Here is a 15,655-nt window from a genome sequence, read left to right on the forward strand (position 1 = left end):
GTTTTGCTGATTAAACACAGATTGATATTCTAGTTGGACCGTGAGTAGATGACACCCAGGAAATAGATGCCCAAATATGGGAATCTGTGGTTTGTTAAATGATATGATTGGGGTTGAACACATCGATGGCATTATTGTCAGGGGAAAGTGGGATACGGATAGTATCTATCTGTCCAGTGGCAAAACAAGTTACTTAAATTAGGGCTGTCATTATCTGAAACGAAGTACCTAGTCAAAGCAAGACTTTGGAAGGCCAAGGGATGGTTGACTTCGATCACTACAGTGGCAATTGTGACCAGGAAAGTTCTGGGGCAGGGCTGGCTGCTTCTGACTCCACGGGAGAAATTACACATACACACAAAATTTAGGGCTTTAAAATATCAAGTTGTGGCTTTGTTGGAAAAGTTGAGAGCTCCCTCTAATGGTGTTAAAAGAAATTCTTGAGCTTGATGGAGGCAAGGCTGATACCACTGAAAAGCAGACCCAAAATTTGATCCTACAAGTTCCAGAATTACATCATAGGTTGAATTCACAGCCTAGCCATTTCTCTCAAATGAAAGTTACACAGTAAGTGGGAAGCAGTGGATTCCTGAGAACTAGAATGGAGACACTGGGTGAAATCAAATGAATCTGAAAATCTTGACCCTTCAAGTCCCCTGAAACTCCTTGGCCAAAAGAAGCAGCTTCTCTCTTCCTTTGTGAAAAAAATAATCCTCCCTTGCTTGAACATGTGGGGGATTGGAATTGGCCATCCCAAGATATGTCTCTTTGGCATGAGGATTATTTTGGTCTGATTGCTTTTAAAAACTGCAGAAGTGAGAGAAAATCTGGTAGGTAGAAGTTACCTTTTGTAACAGACATTTACACTTGTAAGGGAAATCTCCATCTGTAAAGGTGTCTCCCTCTCTGTACCAGGAAGAGGGGGATGACCTTATCTCTAGAAACTCATCAATGTGGAAGGCAAGGACTTAAATCTGCATAACAACCTTACTCTTGTTTACTGTGCTTTTCTGGTTATCCCCCATAACTGACTCCCCCCACCCCCAACATCCTCCTTTGTAGCTGAAGGTGGTAATTAAGATGAGAACCTCCACCATTTTGGTGAGTTGCTCCGTTTTCCTGAGTCTCTCCCACGTATATAGGTTATAAAGCTTTGTTTAATTTTCTCCTATTATTCTGTCTCATGTCAATTTAATTCGTAGTCCAGCCAGAAGGACCTAGAGGGTAGAGGAAATGTCTTCCTCCCCTACAAACACTTTTAATAACCTCATCTTACATAGCAACCTTAAGAGGTGATACCAGTACACCTCCCCCCCCCCCCCATTATTGACCCCAGATATGCCTAGAGTAGATTCCAGCACAGCTCGAGGGGAGAAGTAAAATTCCATCTCTGTAAGCCTGAAGGAACGTAGGAATAAAATAATTATTAAGAGCACAGAGAAGGCAATACTATTAACCTTCTAAAAGCTGCATTTCTTTTTCTGTGTGCCTGGAATTAAACACCATTTTTTGTAGGCAGGCAACAAGCAAGTAGTCAGATTAAAAGGTGGCAATCTGGAAAGAAGACAGTGAACATTTATGGAGCACGTTTGTGCGTGGGCCATGCTCAGTGCTCTGTGGACGTGGCCTCCTTGTGGATCCCTCCCTACAGCCCCAAGGTGGCTGGGCTGCCCATCTCCTGGGAGCCAGAGGCCTCAGGATGTGTTCAGGGTGTGGTGATCCCAGCAGGCCCCAACCCTCTCAAGAAAAAGAAAGGGGCTGGCCACGCAGACTCTGAGAGGTGACTTGTGACTGGAAGGGCCGCAGACCACTCTCTTGGTATTGTTCAAAACATGCCCAGTAGAATGCCTGTTCCCTAGGGCCCCATTTCTCAAAAAGAATGTTAATTTAATCCAAAACAAAAAAAAAATGTGTTTATTTGTCTTTAATGAGGAACAAAGATCTTTTCTTCAAATATGGGTCTCCTGGGAGGAATTCTTTGTGCTCTTTGCTGCATCAACCACGTTCCTAATGCATTGTTTATTTTGTAATTATGGTTTCTTTAAAGCAGAGCCAGAACTCAAAATACTTGGAAACAACCTGAATCCAAAATCTCAGACTTTTACAGAAGTTTTTATTTTACATTTGACTTGCCCTCATTTAGACAACGTTCTTCGTGACTGATTTTTATTGGATATCAAGAAAGCATTTAATTTACATTAATTAAATTACAATACAAATGCAACTCATTTTTACATTCATATTTCATCGAGTTACATAGTGTCATCAAATTAGGTAATTACAGTACCAAGTTCAAGGAGAAGAAACAGATTTGGGAACAAAGCTGACTGACTCTTGGTCTGCCTGTAACTCAACTAGTAGATGCAGATGGCGAGCACACTAGAATGTGGCCACCTAGCAGGAGCTGAGGGTCCGTCAGCTGGTTTTACAGAAGGAAGGTGTACTGGTCAGGGTTCTCCAGAAAAACAGAAGCAATAGGAGATAAATACACACGAAAGGAAATTTTGGCTTACACGGTTATGACAGCTGAGAAGTCCCACAGTCTGCTGTCTGCAAGCTAGAGACCCGGGAAAGCCAGTGGTGTCCTTCAGTCCAAGTCTGAAGTCCTGAGAATCAGGGGCACTGATGCTGTGACTCCTAATCCAAGAGCAGAATACAGATGTCCCAGCTCAACAGGAAGACAGGAAGGGAGGGTGGCAGCCGTGGAATGAATCCTCCCTTCCTCTGTTTCTTGTTCCATTAGGGTCCTCAACGGATTGGATGATGCCCACCTACACTGGGGAGCGGGGCATCTACTTTACCGAGACCATCAATTCAAATGCTAATCGCATCCGGAAACACCCTCAAGACGTGTCCAGAAATTATGTTGAATCTGGGCACCCGGGGGCCCAGAGAAGTTGACACGTGAAATTAACCGTTGCAGAGAGGGAATCCTGCGCGTCAAGTTAGGGAGAGGCTGATTTTGTGAGCCTCTCCTGAACCCGATGCTGATGTTTTCAACAAAAAATGGACTTTTCTTTATTTCTCTCATGCAAGCCTCAATGAATAGGACTGTGTGTATAAAACACCACCTTGACTTTGCCCCAAGAATTTGAATTCTCTTCCCGTTTCCTTGTTTGGCAGATCCTAGCACAAGATCCATGATTAACAAGGACGCTGAAACTTTGAACCTGAGTGAGCCCTATTAAGTTCTGGAATCAGAAGTGACTTGGGTTCGGGCTGACCCCGTGGCCCAGTGGCTAAGTTTGTGTGCTCTGCTTCGGTGGCCCAGAGTTTCACCGGTTTGGATCCTGGGCGCAGACATGGCACCACTCATCAGGCCACACTGAGGCGGCGTCCCACATGCCACAGCCAGAAGGACCTACAGCTGGAATATACAACTATAATATACAACTATGGGGGCTTTGAGGAGAGGAAGAAGAAGAAGGAAAAAACAAAAAGATTGGCAACAGATGTTAGCTCAGGTGCCAATCTTTAAAAAAAAAGTAAAAGTGACTTGGCAAAGACGTCCTTTCCAAAACAGTCTGATTCCACTTTATGTTATCAGACAAATGGGTCTTGAGCTCAAGTTTACATTTAGATGTCTCTGGCAACAATTTCTTCAAGGCAGGAAGATGCGGAGGAAGAGATGTACTCACCCCTCACCTCTCCAGCTGCTGTCATTTTCAGGTTTGTGTGACGTCAACGTTCCCTCACTCTCCGTCTCCCTTGCCTAGACTAGGGTATAACAAATCTTGTGCCACGAATGTTTGTCCTCAAGCATAGAGCACACAAGGACACCACCGCTATCAGGACTGGTCCTGGCAAAACTGAGGCCTGCAACTTCCGGGTTCCCTTGTCCCTAGGCTGCCTCCCCTCGCTCCCCACACCTACCCGGCTTGGCTAATCCAGGGCCCTTTGATGCCAAGCAATCTCCCTTCTGGGCCCTAATTGAAAGATATGTGCTCCATGACCCTGAATCTTAGGACTGTGGAGCACCATGTGGGGGCAGGGGACATTAATCCTGGAGCCCAGTCTGTCTGTGTTATGGGAACTAGTGGTCTCCATCCCAGCACATTGGCCTTCAATCATTAAGCACTTGTGTGCCCAGAGGCTCCTAAAAAGAAGTGCCTCCAAACACCAGATGCCGGGGTAGGATTCCTAAGTCAATCCCTCCAGCCCAGAACTCTCTTCCCAGGTCCAGATATTTAGATGTCCATGTAGACTTCCAGGGGGTTCCTATAGACAGCGTTTCTCAGTGGGATCTTACTGCCAAGGACTAAAATGTTTATTATCTTTAGATCTTGATCAGGAGAAGAATTCTGAAAAAACCATATTTGCATGGTGCTTGCATATTTTCTAAGTCGTCTCTCCTCCCCAGGAAAACTTGTGGACTGTCACCAAGTATTTCCCCAAAAAACCAATGTTCAGCGACTTTTTTCATGTCAGCCCAAACCACTAGGTCGGGGATACCAGGAGGAGTGAAGCCATGTCCTTGAACCCCTGGAGCTCGCAACTTAGCGAGGATCACTATCTGAACACAACAGACTACGGTGCTGTGACTGGAGCTGTGTGTGCGTGTGACGTCCCTTAACATCAGTGCTAACCTCAGACTACAAACCATGGTGTCCAAAGTGGGCAGGACCCTCTCTAGTCAGTGGGATTGCCTATTGAATACTAAAGCCAGCATCACACTAGGCACTGGGACAAGATGAACAAGATGCATATGGGTTTTGTTGAGGCGGGGCACGGTGACGGATAAAGGAAGTAACCTAGTAATGACAGCACAGTGTGGAACAAACAGGAGGGAAACGCACGGGCTCACAAAGTCAGAGCTGGGTCCTGCTTGCTGAGTGGGGACAGGTGTCCCTGGAGAGCTGACACTTAGCTATAATCCTAGGAATCAGCAGGATTTGGCAGGCACATGGAGGAGAAAGTGTGTTCTACGCAGAGACAGCAGCAGGTCTGGGGAGCAATGCCCTGTGTGGTTGAGGTTCAGTGCCTGCGGGAGGGGGAAAGGCAGAGAGAGCAGCCAGGCCTGCACGACCTTGCCCTTGACATTGTGGGAAGAGAGTCGGGAAGGGAGAGAGAGGAGGCACGGAGCAGCCAAGCGTTGGGCCTGAAGGGGGTTGGGAGAAGGGCTAGATGAGACAGAGGTTTAGGAGGAAAAAAAATGTGACGGCTGATTAGATATGGAGCCAGCGGTTAAATGAGGAATTTAAGAAGAGTATAGCAATGAGAATTATCCCGTAAGAATCTAACAGAAAACAAACTAGAAACTAATCCCAAATGCTCAGCGGCCTGGGGACATTTCATATGGCAGCAAATATCCAGGGGCAACTCTGTCGGGCTATCAGCATCTTAGAGCATGATACAGTAATTTTTGTACGCAAAATAACCAGAAATCATTAAAACAGCTTCAAGTACCTTAAAAGCACTCTTTCAGAAAGCAAGAAAAAATATGAGATTTTTGGAAACAGTTTCATCTAAATTGGTTAAAAGAGGAATAAAGATTGAAAGTAGGGGTAGGTAATTTTTAATTTTTTTTTTTTTTTTTGAGGAAGATTAGTCCTGAGCTAACTGCAGCCATTCCTCCTCTTTTTGCTGAGGAAGACTGGCCCTGAGCTAACATCTGTGCCCATCTTCCTCTACTTTATATGTGGGACGCCTACCACAGCATGGCTTGCCAAGCGGTGCCATGTCCAAACCCGAGATCTGAACCGGCAAACCCCGGGCCGCCAAATCGGAATGTGCGAACTTAACCACTGCGCCACTGGGCCGGCCCCTAATTTTCTTTTTCATAGTTTTGTCATTTCCCTCATTTTATATAATGCATGTATTTTTTTTTTAAATATTTGTTCAGGGGCCCGTCCCATGGCCGAGTGGTTCAGTTCGTGTGTTCCACTTTGGCAGCCCAGAGCTTCACCAGTTTGGATCCTGGGTGTGGACCTAGCACCGTTCATCAAGCCATGCTGAGGCAGCATCCCACATAGCAGAGACAAAAGGAGCTACAACTAGAATATACAACTATGTTCTGGGGGGCTTTGGGGGAAGAATGAAAAAAAAAAAAGAAGATTGGCAACAGATGTTAGCTCAGGTGCAAATCTTTAAAATATATATATATCTTATATATATATCTGTTCAACAATATTTGATGTATATAAAAGCACATATGTGAGACGTGGGTCGCCAATAAAGATTTCCTTCCTTAACCCATCCCTGGCCCGCACTCCATCACACCAAGGGTAACAACTATTCCAGATTGTGTCTATCTCATTTCCTTCCTTTTAGTGTTTATCACAGACACATACAAGGAGACACACACAGACATACACACACGTGTGTACACATCTCGACTTTCTTTACATCTCTGTTTTATAGTTCGTTATTTTCTGCTCTTATCTTTCGCTCCATTTTTCTTACTTTGAGTTTATTCTGTGGTTCTTTTTCTAATTCTCTATTCCAAACAGCCAGAAGTGGAAATCTTCCTGTATCGCATTTATTTATGCTCAGAAAAATATAACACATTTAAAGCAGAAGAAAAAGACTTCGTTTTTAATTCACTGTTACTTACGAAGTTTATTTTTCTGTAATAATTCATCATTTGGGGTTTGGAATCCCTGAAGCTCTATTTTTCAGGTTATAAGCTTTGTAGCTTATATTTAATCATTTTATACATAATTCTGAGTCTTTTTTGACCATGATTGAGCCAGTAATTGTAACAAGTAGCTACCATTCCATTGCATTTTGTTAAAGGAAAATGTACTTTCCTAATCAGGATAAAATATACTTTAATTACTAATCAAGCCAGTTAGTAGCCAAGAAAACATCTTGCCAGCTCCTATTCTATGAAAGCAAACAAACTATAGTCACTTAATAAATGTTTATCCTGAAAAAGAAACACATGAATGTACTTGAAGTTTCTTTGGTTGTTGAAAATTCAACCTCTTTTGACACGTTAGAAAACAACGTTAATTCAGTTGACCCAATAATCCTTAAAAATTGGATTAAATGGACTGTTTGTTTTTATTCTTTGAAACTAGATGATGATAATAAAAATCTGGTAATGATTACTTGAAAGTGTGACTTAGAATAGCATATCGTCTTTCTCTGACATACTTTTAAAAAACAAAAGTTCTAGTATTTGGAACAGAAAGGAACACTCACATGTTGCAACCTGGCCATGTCAATGAGATTAAAAAAGAAGGCAAGAATATTTCTCGCTAAGCTCAGAAACTAAAAGAGCAAGCGTTAGCTAGCAAAGTTTTAAGTGGCCAGCTTTGATTAAGTAAACTAACAAATATTCTGACAGCTGATTCTGGGGTTAAAGCCACAATAAGATAAACCCCCTTGAATGTTTGATGTATGGCAGGGCTAGTCCGTGGCTATGAGAGTCAGCTGTCTCCAGAATGAGATCAAATGGAGCAGCTCCAAAAGTAAAGTAAAAGAAATGCACAGGAAGAAAGAAATTCTGCTTGACCCACAGACCCTTGCTGAACCCGACTTCGTGGCACCCTCTGGGAATCAATCTAAATCAAGACACCCTACCTTTGGCCATCACGCAATACAAGGTTTGAGCCTTTTCTCTTTTGGGAGAAGGAAAACATCTGGCAGGACATTGATGGTCATTTCCTATTTGTTAAGGTCCTGGGAAGCCTGAAGAAACAGCAGAGTCAGTGTTTAAAAACATCAGAACTGGGGCCAGCCCGGTGGCGCAGTGGTTAAGTGCACACGTTCCGCTTCAGCAGCCCGGGGTTCATCGGTTTGGATCCTGGGTGTGGACATGGCACCACCTGGCAAGCCATGCTGTGGTAGGCGTCCCACATATAAAGTAGAGGAAGATGGGCACGGATATTAGCTCAGGGCCAGTCTTCCTCAGCAAAAAGAGGAGGACTGGCAGCAGATGTTAGCTCAGGGCTAATCTTCCTCAAAAAAAAAAAAAAACAAAATAGCAGAACCTACTAGAGATGCAGGTTGGGGATTCTGACAGTACCAAGAGTGGCTAAATGGGATTTGCCATGAATAATCTGAAGAGTTTCTGCTTTTAGAACCGCTAATCTCAATGTTGTCCATAAGTCTTACTGAAAAGGCTCTGCCAATCATCCATGTGCAAGAAAAAAAGTATTAAAATGTATGGGGTAGAAGCAAAAATAAACATTTTATTGACATTCACAGTAGTGTTCATTTGACCAATACTTATTTTTTTTATTTTATTTTTTTCCTTTTTCTCCCAAAGCCCCCCAGTACATAGTTGTGTACTTTTCAGTTGTGGGTCCTTCTAGTTGTGGCCTGTGGGATGCCACCTCAGCATGGCCTGATGAGCGGTGCCATTTCTGCGTCCAGGATCTGAACTCACGAAACCCTGGGCCGCTGAAGCAGAGCACACGAACTTAACCACTGGGCCACGGGGCCGGCCCCCGACCAATATTTATTAAGTGTCTACTATGTGCAAGTTCTGTACTGGGCATAGAGATTCAGCATGGAACAAGGAGATGCTATTCCTGGAGTATGGAGTTCGTATTGTAGCAGAAGAGAAAACATTAAACAAGGAGTTAGAGTTCCAGGGTAATAACGGCGAATGGAATACACTCACCCAGCCCATTGACTGACACAGAGAACGTGCTTGATGAACGGCAGCCCAGAAGGAGAAGCCTTCAAGTGTCAGGGGAGGCCTGGCCCAGTCTGGCAGCCAAGGAGGACATCCCACCAGATGGGAGGCCAATGTGTGGGAGATAACCTAACTCTGTTCCTTGAGACTGTCTTACTATGCATGGAGAAAACTCGCCTGAGCGCTGTGGTGTATTTACTGCACACATTTTTTTAATTGTGGTAAAATACACATAATTTACCATCTTAACCATTTTTAAGTTCAGGGGCCCCAAGTACATTCACACTGTTGTGCAATCATCACCACCATCCATCTCCAGGACTTTTTCACCTTCCCAAACTGAAACTCTACCCGTTAAACTCGAACTCCCCATTTCCCCTCCCCCAGCCCCTGGTATCCACCCTTCTACTTTCTGTCTATGAGTTTGTCTACTCTAGGTACCTCACATAAGCAGAATCACACAGTATTTGTCTTTTTGAGACTGGCTTATTTTGCTTAGCATGATGTCTTCAGGGGTCATCCACATTGTGATCCAAATGTCAGAATTTCCTTTCTTTTTAAGGCTGAGTAATATTCCATTGTATGTATTTACCACATTTAGTTTATCACTCACCCATCACTGGACACTTGGGTTGCGTCCTCTTTTAGCTGTTGTGAATAATGGTGCTATGAACATGGACATACACATATCTCTTCAAGACCTTGTTTTCAACTCTTTTGTGCATATACCCAGAAGTGGAATTGCTGGATCATATGGTAATTCTGTTTTTAATTTTTTGAGGACCCACCATACTCTTTTCCACAGCAACTGCACCATTTTACATTCCCACCAACAGTGCACAAGGGTTCCAGTTTCTAGATGGGCACATTTTTGTGTGTGTGACTGAGATGATGGCCTTTCCATTTAATACCATAGTCCTTGTAAAGAATCATTTTGTATCCTTAAAAAACACACTCCAGAAAAGGCAGAGACTTTTTTATTTTTAAAAGTTTTAATAAATCATATTTTTCTTTAGTTTCCTATTGTAGGGGAGGAAGACATTTCCTCTTCCCAAATGGGGGTTCGTCTGGCCGGAGAACGAATTAAATTCACATGAGACAGAATAGCAAGAGAAAATTAAACAAAGCTTTATGAGGAACCATGGCCCGGGGCCTTTCTTCCCAAAGGAAGAAAGGGCACCGAAGAAGTGGGGTGCACATAGTGGTTGTATACCCCCAAACAGGATGTTTCACATGTGATTGAAACGTCCCTCCCACAATAGTCACAAGATTGCCTTGTCAGCACAGTGCTTGATGGACACAGCAGGTAGTAGTCTGCTATCTCGGTGGGCGTAGCAGGAGGCAAGTCGATTGTCTTGAGCTGGGCGGTCACAGGTGAGCTCAGCAATCAGTTCCTAGCCTAAGGAAAGATGCTTAATCCTTAAAGAAATACCAAAGTTGGGAGGGGGAGGGAAGTCAGTTACAGGAGGTTACCAGACAAGCACAATAAAATGCAGATTTAGGTCCTTGCCTTTGATATTGATGAAGAGTTTCTAGAGAGAAGGTCATCGCCTTTCTTATTCCTGGTACAGAGAGGGAGGCACCTTTTACAGACAGAGATTTACCTTACAAATGTAAATGTGTCCTAACGAAGGGCAAGTTCCATTCCTCAGAGCCTCCTTCCCTGTCCCAGTTTATCAAAAGCAATCAGCCTCAAATAATCCTGATGCCAAAGAGACATATCTTGGGGTGGCCAATTTCAGGTCCCCACACTATCATACCTGTAGAAGCCACAAACATGCTCATTCTAATTTTATTTTACAGTATTTGCTTGTGTAAATGTGTGTTTACAATGATCCTTGTACAAAAACCATTTAGACTCTGAACACCTTCCATCAGACATAACTAGGATGTCGGCCAGCTCTTGTCTCAGAGGCTGTTCCCCCCCTGGGAAATGGTCCCCATAATCCCATGTCCCTTGTCCCCTGTCCCCTGGCTGGGATCCTCGCACTCAGCACCTCACAACCAGGAGACAGAGTTCCAAGTTTCCACCTGCTCCCACGGCTTCTCAGTTTAGGGTCCTCATCATCAAGAGTTGGTACAAAATGCACAAAAATGTTTTCTCACAGCCCTCAATGTAGGTCGCTTTTCTTTCAGTCGGAGTAAGTTGGGAGGCCAGGAAAACGTCCACGCCTGGGTCTTCAAAGGAAACCTGCTACCGGCGCTTTCAGCGGCCGCCTCGGAAGCCAAGCCTGGCTGCCTCTAATTTTCCTAAGTAGGAAATGACCACCCAAGGTCAGACACGGACACATCATTATCTCAGCTCAACAAGAGGATGATGGTCAGCGGGAGGCGCAGCAGGGGCAGTAATTAACTTAATGAGACAACGGAGGGAAACTCTAAAGAGATTCTCCTCCCTTCTTTTAAATTTGGCTCTGGATCTCGGCCAGCTTCGACCAGCGGAGTGGTTCTTTCTAAAGCATCCCAGAGAATGGGGGATTGACAAAGGCCAAGTGTCTCTGATGAAATGAAGTCCCATTAGACCCATTAAACAGGGTTCTTAAAGGAACCAACTAGGTAAATCGCTGTGCTGTGGTTAATAAGAGAGTAGAAGATGCAGAGAAAGACAGTGTCAGAAGTTAGGAAGGCCTGAGACAGACACTAGAAATTGCCCTTACTGCTGTTCCTCTGTGTCTGCAACTCCAGTCAATTTCTGAGGCAGGAGAGAGAAGTGGTTAAGACCGTGGATGGTGTGGAGATTAACAGATTTTTCCATTAAATAGCTATGTGATGCAAATTTTAAGACTTCTGCTATATACATCAAATTGTCCTTCAGAATGTATTACAAATTGATTTCACCAACATACTACTGGAGAGTGTCACTTTTGCATATCTTCATTGCCACACACAATTCCCTCTCTTTCTTTCTCTCTCTCTCTTGCACACACACACCAACACACACACCAGCATCACTCACACACACGGTTTTACAAAGTTGATCAGCAAAAGACATTATCTTATGGCTATTTTATCTGCATTTCTTTGAGTAATGAGGTTGAACATGTTTTCATGTTCGTTGGCAATTTTCTTTTTATTATGAAGTGATTATTTTTAACCTCTGCCCATTTTCCTTTTGGGATATCCCATTTTTCCTTATGAATAGATAAGAGCCTTTTATATATTAAGAATATTAACTTTTTTTTTTTGAGGAAGATTAGCCCTGAGCTAACATCTGCCACCAATCTTCCTCTCTTTTTTTTTGCTGAAGAAGGCTGGCCCTGAGCTAACATCCATGCCCATCTTCCTCTACTTTATATGCAGGACGCTGCCACAGCACAGCTTGACTTGTGGTGCATAGGTCCACACCTGGGATCCGAACCGGCGAACCCCAGGACACTGAAGCAGAACATGTGAACTTAACCGCTGTGCCACCAGGCTGGTCCCAAGAATATTAACTTTTTGACTGGCATGGAAACCTCTAATTGTTTCTTGGAGTTGATCATGACCTTTTAGTTTTTTATCTGGTGTTTTTCATATATAGAAAATTTTTTGAAATGTAAGTGGGCAAATCTATGTGTTTTCCTTTATGGTTTCTTAATTGGTGTTATGTTTAGAGGGTCTTGCCCAAACCAAAATTACATAAATGTTGACCTATCTCATCTTCTAGTATTTCAAGTGGTCTTGTTTTCCACAGTTAGATAATTCAACCAGAATGTATTTGATCTAAATTGGAGGGTATTGATGGAACGCCCCACCTTCTAGGGGGTGTTCAGTGCTTGAATCTTGACCAGCTATCTCCGGATATCACGGAAATAATGCGTCCTTATCTGGCTCTGCTCACTTCCCTCTCCCCATCCTCCCAGCTTCCCCAGATTCTATTCCTGGACCAACTACTCTGCTTTCTGGGGAACTCAGGTGGGGCGTGAAGCATAGGGTAAAACACAAGGAAATTTAATATCAAATATTACCCTTCTATGTTTGCTTATTGCATCTACTGTTATCTGCTTCCCTTGTCTTTTATCTTTTCACTCACCATATTCATCTTTGCATTCTAGCAGAATTTCTCAAGCTCATCTTCAAATTCACTAATTTGGGTCTCTAACACTCAATCTGCTCTTTGTTGTCTCTGTGGCTTTTCCAGATATTTTTCTTCTAAAAGTAACATATCTATTAACAAATGTTTTCCCTTTTCATGACTTCATTGTCTTCTAGAAACTTGGAGAGAACATGAATTAGAGATTGTCTTAAGTTTTCTCCCCTTTGGTGGGGGGAACTCTGTTAAAAGGAAACGTTTGCTATGATATCTCAGGTTTCTCACTTGGTCTTGAATTTGGAAATCTTTTTAATGTGTGGTTATATTTTCTAAGCTCATTTCTTTTTCAAAGATGAAATCTGCATTTTTTCCAGAATTAGTAGATGAGATGTTTCCTGGAGTGTGTTTCTTGCTATTGTGTGGAAAGGCCACCACATAGTCACACACACACACACACACGGAGAATATGTGAGTCACTCCTCAAAGTTTTTGGGGTACAGATAAGTGGATATTAGAACAGTTTAGATTTGCTGCAAATTGGGTTTCCCACTCATCTCTGCCCAGACTGCTCCTTGATTCTTTTGCTCCCAGTGGGATGGAAATGTCCTGACATGGAGACTCTGAGGTGGGTTAAAGGACTTCACCTACTCGTTTTTCCTGACTAAAGGCGATGCTCAAACAGTATCTCAATATTATTTGCATTGCTTCAGCCTTCTGCATGGGGATTGGGAAATTACAAGACTGACAACAGGTGTGGGGCCCTGAGCTGTTGCTCCCACTAGAGGCAGACAAATAGAAGAGTGTGCCCACTGCTTAGTGGGAATTTGAAAATTTGGGGGCCACTCCACTCCAGCAATTGAAAGTTAAGGAGACAGAAGTTGTAGCCTGATCAAGAAATTCACTAACAGCCTCCTTGGAGTTTAATGTCAATAAATCTTAACGGACAAGATCAGAGCCTGAAACTAAGACACAAATCTCTCCGTAAATAGATTGGGGAAGGAGCATGGTAACTAGGAGCCAGAAAAGTTCCTAAGAGAAGAACATCAACTAAAAGAATTTACGCATATTATTAATCCTTCCTCTACAGGAAAAAAAGAAGGGATTATACACTCATTCAGGAACCATGGTATAAATGTATTAATATGCTTTATTTGAGGAAAAAAGGAAAGATTATTACACAATTACTTAAGCTAAATTAGCCCTGGGGGGATGCATGGCGTTTTTCTGTACCCCATCACCCTGTGTGACTATTTCCTTCTGAAATTCCTTCAATCGTTCATTTATTTGTTTCTAGTCTGTCTCCCCCAACTAGAATTTAAGTTTTCTAAGAACAAAAGGTCTTCCTATCTTCTTCACTAACTGAATCCCCAGTACCTAAAACTGTGTCTGGCACGTAACAGATGGTCAAGTAATGACTGCTAAATGAATTAATGGTAGATGATTGGGTTGATGGATGGATCAATGGATGGAAGCAGGTAAGAGATTTCTCGAGGCACAGTATCCCTTGATTTTGGCCTTCATCTACCCAAGACAAAATAAAAGTATGCGGGTGAGGGTCTGGCTGTGCAGCCCCAAAATAAAAGTATGTGGGGGAGGGTCTGGTTGTGCAGCCCCAAAATGATGATTAATCCTGTAATGACCCAACAAAATCCAGGCAAGAACATTTTTCACTGTCCCCATCAGATGGGCCAATAATTCCTTCACTGTATTTCTGTGGCATTGATTTTTTGTTGTTACCAGGTGCACCATTTTCCTTTAACCCACCATTAATGTAGGTACAGAGGTACTGGCAGAAAATATGCTACTTTAACTAAATTAACCAGATTCCTGCACCAAAACTTAGAATTGCCTAGTTTTTTCCCATGGATAGGGTGGTCTAATATTGCACGACTGTCCTTTAGAACAAAATCGACATAGGGGCCGGCCCGGTGGCGCAGCAGTTAAGTTTTCACGTTCTGCTTCTCAGCGGCCCAGGGTTCGCTGGTTCAGATTCCAGGTGTGGACATGGCACCACTTGGCAAGCCCTGCTGTGATAGGCTTTCCACATATAAAGTAGAGGAAGATGGGCATGGATGTTAGCGCAGGGCCAGTCTTCCTCAGCAAAAAGAGGAGGATTGGCAGCAGATGTTAGCTCAGGGCTAATCTTCCTCAAAAAAAAAAACCCCAACATAGAACAAGATTTCACATCAGCCTTTGGGGTGGATGAGTCAGCCTGAGTCTCATTTGTCCTGGAAATCTGTCTGTCTCATCCCAAGAGACCAGCCTTTAGTTTGGGCCCTGGAACACCAATGGTCTGGTCCAGACACAGTGGGTTGTGTCTCCAGCTTTGAACAACAGGAACCATGTCAGGAGCAGGGGGTCCACGGGGACCACACTGGAAAAGGAAAAATCTTCTAGAACCCCCCAATTCCAGATGTCCATGTGACAATGGGTCCGGAGTGTTATTTCCCAAGTCCCTAGATAATATTTCTCCATGTCCTTGTTTTGGGTCATAGGTTCTTCACCTTATTTTTCCCCTCCCTGACCAGTCACAGATGTTTAGAGGGTTTGTGCTTTTTCATTAGCCTTTTGGCTAATTATAATCTGTGGATAATCATCAAATGATTCCCTCAAATTTTGTTAAAAAAAAAAAAGAAGAAGAAATATTGTTTTACATGCACCTGTCTGTTATCTTCCAATTCAACGATCAGGCAACTATTTGGACTTCCTCAGTGGCGTGCTGTATAGTCACAGGACAATGGGCTTCACCAGGTGTCTCTGGGCTGGGGCCCATACCCTGCACTGATGTCAGCATAGGGGAAAATCCCCTTTCTACCCATCTGGTGTTCTTACAGCCAGACTAATAATAAAATTGACAAAGGACCAGATTAACAGGAGAAAAACCCCACTTAATATGTATGTACTGGAAATCATAGAGAAATGATGCTTGGAGAGGAAACAAAGCAGACAGTATATACATCTTTTATGCAAAGAAACAACAAATTTGTGAGGAATGATAGGACAAAGAAACTTAGATGCCAAGTGTGTAATTAGAGATTTAAGCAGAGTTTACACTT

The sequence above is a fragment of the Equus caballus genome, chromosome 31, assembly GCF_041296265.1.
Source record: "Equus caballus isolate H_3958 breed thoroughbred chromosome 31, TB-T2T, whole genome shotgun sequence".
NCBI classification, from domain to species: domain Eukaryota; kingdom Metazoa; phylum Chordata; class Mammalia; order Perissodactyla; family Equidae; genus Equus; species Equus caballus.